Raw genomic sequence first — 6,000 nt, forward strand, 5'->3', positions numbered from 1 at the left:
ACAACTTCCCTGCATCCTTCGCTGAGTCATGTTACTTGTATCATATCGTTCAAATCAATGATAGGACATCTACAGGGAAACTAAGTTTTTCCAGTCAGGTCTTTGTTAATATCAAGAATATTTTATACCTGCCCGTGGAGAACAACTGCGGAACTAACTTATTTTTTGTCAAAGAAGGCTACTTTTGATAAAAGCAAATCCACAGTAGAGGGTAGTGCTTTGGTAGTGCTAGCTCGTGCTGTAGCTAATCCTCTATTATTGTTAGAATCTCAATATTCAATCTACCTTGCTAAATTGTGCTACCTTAATTAGCTAGCTTAATTATATCGGTCTCATGGACCATTGAATTATTATCTCAATTGTGCAAATAAAGTTTGAACAAATTATGGCAGGAACTGCCACTACCGCAAAAATGATTTATAGCAACGTCCTATTTTATTTCTAGGGACAGGTCAAAAGATAACTCGCTCCTAGAAATAGAGCGCGGTTACTGTACCATCAGACCCGCCCCTAGAAAAGTATTTTTAGAGGAGGGTGATGGCGTCACCCACCCCTAGAAATAATATTTTTACGGGAGGGTGATGCCATCACCTGCCCCTAGAAATGGCCCGTAAAAATAGGGGCGGGTAATCACTTGATATAACCCAATCTAATCACACTGGAAATGATTATGTGGTAAAAGAAAAGAGAAGGTAAAGTGACCTAGATCTTACTAAGATTCTCTAGATCTTTAAATTACTCCCCCACAATGAAATCATCAAAACCTACAATCACCTTTTAGTCTGCTGTTATCAACGGAAACCAAATTAAAGCAAGCCACCATCTGAATGAAAGATACCTGCTTTTGATATATGCGTGCATTATGTACTTGCTGATTGAATTGATTAAGTTTGTGTGCAACGCAACGCTACATCGGTTGATTATACTAATTGGCTGCCCAAGTTGACCAACCGCCCTAGTAGCTACCTAATCACAAAAAAGAAAGGGAAATGGTAGTTGGTCATAGTTTTTATATGTGCCGTTTTCGCCTTATTGATCAAGTTGCAGATGGTGACAAGAAGATGGATAATATTTTTTGTATGTATACAAAGGCCAGCTCGAGGGTCGACGTCATGAGACAACCAGGAAGCAAAGGCAATTTCGTTGTAACTTAATTTGGTGCGCAAACAACATCAGCTGAAGAAAAGAGGGAAACGCAACAGGTTGTCACTTAGTGCGGCCGCATGAGTTGAATAAGTAGATGACAAATTATAATTAAGATAAGTTTTAAAGAATAAAATTAAGATCGATGTATATGTGCAAAAAAAACTCACATGCATATAAGTTTTAAGGAATAACTTTATTGTTTTCTTTTGCGAGAAAAAAATAAGTTTATTGTTGCCTGGTGTTGTCCTCTAAGTTCTTTAATTAGGGCACACACAAAACTATACATGCATGATTGTTGTGTGTCAACGGTGGTTCCTGCATCTTTGGTTGATGGCTCTGTGTCTTACCTCACCCAATTAAGCATGCATGCAAGATTGTTTGGGCGAAGCGTGAGTGCATTGCGCACGCCTTTTCATCGTCGATGAGCAAATTGCATGGTTGATGTGATGTACCGATAGATGCACACTGCTGACATATAATCATAAATTACTTTAGAATTTATCCATATCGAAGCACAAAGAGGGTCATATATATCATAAATTTCCAATAGGCTATATACCGTGGGACACCATCCAATAATGATTCACAGTAATATTAATTTCCTTATAATCAAATTATAGGATTTTCTGTGAACTTCTATCTGCTATGAAATTAAACTACGAGTACTCGTCCAGTAGGTAGCAAAACACTGGTGTGATTATGACAGGCAGTCCCGTGCGTGCCGGGCGTGCGTGCGGGTGGGCGCTTCTGCAATCCGCATACGTGTGGCACCTGTGCATGTGCGTGAGCGTGCGTGCGCGCGGGAGATCGGGGGCACGTAGGCCTGCAGGTGTCGGCCACGAGGGTGCCCATCACTCTCCTCTGATCCTCTCTCTCCGCCTCGGGACTCGCCTAGCTCTCTCCCGGCCCTCTGCAGCTAGCGCATGCAGCAGGCCAGGCCAGGCCTGCAATGATCTCGCAAGACTAGGAGCCCCCGCAGATCCCGGGCGCCACCCAGGCCCACCCGTCCAATCGCTACCGGTCAAGCAGGCTCCGCTGGCCTCGCCGGCGTCAGTCACCAGCCCGGCAACGGCATGGCCGCGCGTGCGTGCGCCTGCCTGTATTCGCGCGCGGCGCAGCACCGGCAGTGCTCCCCCGGCCCGTCGCCCATGCCGATGCCGTGCGGACATGTGCGGTGCGGTCAAGCGCGGCAGGTAGGCTATAGGCACAGGCACTACCCACGGCCGCCATGCCGTCGTGCTTCGTGCGCGCCCATGTGCATGCGCTTCCCTTCAATCTTTCCTCCGCCGCCGCCGCCATCGTCTCCGACGCACGCACCGATCCTCTTGCCTGCCGACCGGCAGCCATGCTTTCCACTGTTCCAGTTGTTAGCAGCTTGCATTGCTTGCTTGCTCATTTTGCAATGGCCGTCAATCAGTCCCCTCCATACCAAATCGAGCAGCCATTCCTTTTTTTTTTTCCCTTCTTCTAGGATATACTGTGCCCGCATCCACGCTTATGTGAGATCCTGGAATTATCCAGCTCGACCTCCACGATCGTAATTGCTTTTGTGAGAGGGGAAAAAAGGACACCTTCCAGAATAAGTAATTATGGAAAATCTAATTTGGCTGCTAAGAATTAAAAATGTGCCAAGGTTCAGATATTAGCGAGAGCAATAGAATAGATTTTTAGATCACTTCAGCCTCAAATCAAAACCTGAATAGTCTTCCTTTCAATAAAAAATAATAATCTTTTTTCCTTTCAAAAGAAAAACCTGAATAGTCTTGGAAAGAACTCTGCATGCATGCTTGCACTTTGCGGGCAAAGGGGGTATGGAATATGACCTAGATATGCGCCACTAATGGACATGACTACAAGACAAGCATTATTGCTTGCCTAAGAATCTATGCCCCAAGCAAGATTGCATTCTGGGAGGGTTTTTGTTTATATATATATCTTATCTCGTCATCTGATTTATGCAGAAGTGCCTACTAAATTTGTAGAGATGCAGTCACAGGCTTATGTTATTAGTAATAAGTGAAAAGTTCGGTTTACACTCTCCAACTATAGTAAAAATTAAATTTTCATCCTTTAACTACAAAATCAGATAATAAGAACCATCCAACTATCCAAATCGGACAATTTAGCTCTTTACATGGTTTTCGAAGGTGGTTTTATATTTTTTTAAAATAAAAAGTTCTAATTAGATCTAAAAATAAAAACTAATTTATTTTAAATTAGAAAAATATGAAAGTAGTACCAAAAGTTTTCTAAAAATGTAAATTATCTATCATTGCTCTATTTAAATATTATTTATTAAAAAATAATAGACATAACTACACGCAACCAAATACTATAAATATGAAAAAATTAGATCTGAAACTGATAAGTAGAGTGTCAATAGATAGGTTATATTTTTAGAAAACTTTTGATACCCATTTTATTTTTTATTTAAACTGAATTATTTATAATTTTTTAGTTTACATTTGAATTTTAAAAAAATTTATAAAATAAAAAACCATATTTAAAACCACCCAAAGGATCAAATTTGTCCCGTTTCGATAGTTGGATAACCTCTGTTATCCGGTTTTATATTTGAAGGTTGAAAATTGGACTTTATGATAGTTTAAGGGTGTAATCGGATTTTCCCCAATAATAATATGGTGTTTTATTGTACAATGTCGATTTGGTGGGAGAGCCTATGAATTCGCTAGCAAGGATCTGCAGATATTTCCTGATGCGCCGGCCCATGAACATATGTGTTGCCTGATGCTTACGATTGCATAGCATGCATCTTGTTAGCTAACTAGTAGGGGCGGAGCCAAGCTGTGAGTTCTGGGTGCCGTCTTATCTAGAAAAAAATCTATAATCACTTATTATCTTTAAACTTTTACCATATTTCATTGAATATTATAGTTATGTTACATTATGAAGTGCCACATCTCCTTTATTTTTCTCTAGCTCCGCCCTTGATACTATACAACCAAAAAAAAACATAATAACCATTGGTACTTTTGTACATAAATAAAAGATTGAGACGATCTGGAAAAAAAATAAACATTACTACTATTGCATCTGAAATCTATGACTATAAACATGTGAACATATCAAAATGCTGAGGAACTCCAAGAGAAAAAAGGAAAAAGGAAGGGGACGGGAGAGTGCGGTCCTTCAGCGTTGCTGACAATTAAGCGTGCCGCACATGCAGCGCTAATCAAAGATTAGTTAAAGCTGATGATTAAGTTAATCCCAGCTCCGGCGCGTCTCCCAAGATCCGATCTGTCCTGCCCCGACAGCCAACCATCGCGTGCCACGTCGCCGCGGAGCCCACGTGGGCTGTCCGTCCCCCTGTTGACCACTCCGCCGAGCAAGCTCTCGTCGCCGTCGTCGGTGCTAGCTAGCAGCTGACATGCAGATGCTCATCGCCGGCCACCGAATCCCTCTACGTTGCTCACGCTATGCACGAGGCTCGCCTTCTGCACACGCGCTAGAAATTCGACGACGATAGAAGTTTCGGAGCATCACAGCGTGCAGGAGGCTGACTGAGTTTCGGTTGGTCGCTCCAACCAAAACTCTCACCCTCTAGCCGTGGCACACGGAACTCATGGCTAGATTAGTTCTAGGTCCAAATGTAACCGGAACTGTAGGTCCATAGTAGTGAAGGGTAGATAACGTGGAGCTATTTAGGAGAGAGTTGTACTCTATTGTATGATGGGTCTCATTAGCAGCTTGAACAATGGTGTTCTATTGATTTTTTTCCGAATTTTTTGGGGTCGGGTTGAAGTAGGCAAGCTCCACCCCGCGTATGTACCATCACGCCGCTAACTTGTCTCCGTGATATCAAGAAAGTCAAGAAGTCCGCTAGAGGTATGTTTGGTTGAACACCCATGTAGTAAAGCCGAATTTTGGTCGTTGATCACGAATGAGGGTAGTGCTTAGATCGGAGCCAAAATTTTGGCCAAGCACGTTTCCTGTACCAGTTTATTTTGACACTCATGGGTTGTTTGGCTGATTTATGTGGACCAATAATTTGTCCATATTTTTTTTTACGAAATATATTACAGACGTAAACCCTCGTACGCACACTCATGTGGCGGATCGGTAAGTTTGCCAGATAAGTCTGGGTCATCTATAGGGCGCAAGAATTGCAAAAGCACCATTAGTGTGGTGATGGAGTCGTTGGTGCATGATTGTACGCATTCTTCGTTGGTGCAGAGATCTAGAAGTTATTTTCTTTCACATCTAAAAAAAGGAAGCAAAATTTTCATCCAAACGGCCTGGAAGACCTAGAAAAAAGGCGCAAGATCGAATCTCATCCAACGGTCAGAGGGCGGCTTTGACTGACCAAACGGAAATTAAAGATTTATAGATCGATGCTGGCACCAGCGCGCGGTCAGCATAGTTAGCAACGACGGGATAGCTGAGACCAGGAGCTGCTGCTTCACGGAAACGGATGCAGCAGCAGCAGCAGCAGCTCAGGCCAGCTCGATGGCCAGAAGCTTCTGAATTTCCTCGAGGTCATCACCCGCCACGTCGGATTGCACGACCGAGATGCAGCAGCTAGCGGTGGTGGTCTCGCCACTGCACCTATGGCTGCCTTGCTCCATTCCATCCATCATCGCAAATATAGTCAATTCGGACGACGCCATCGCCCACATACAATACTGCTCTGCACATTTCACCATCGACGCCTACGTGGCGCATTGTTCATCAACTGCTTTTGTCTTTTCGATCGAGACGCTCGAGTGCAGCTGCGTGGCGTGCTTTAATTTGGTGAGCGAAACGCGTCGCCCTCTGCAAGCAAAGATGCATGATGGAAAGGGAAAGGAACCGGTTCATCGAGTTTACCCTTTTTAGGACTTGGTTTTGTTTGGT

The sequence above is a fragment of the Panicum hallii genome, chromosome 6, assembly GCF_002211085.1.
Source record: "Panicum hallii strain FIL2 chromosome 6, PHallii_v3.1, whole genome shotgun sequence".
In the NCBI taxonomy this organism is placed as follows: Eukaryota; Viridiplantae; Streptophyta; class Magnoliopsida; order Poales; family Poaceae; genus Panicum; species Panicum hallii.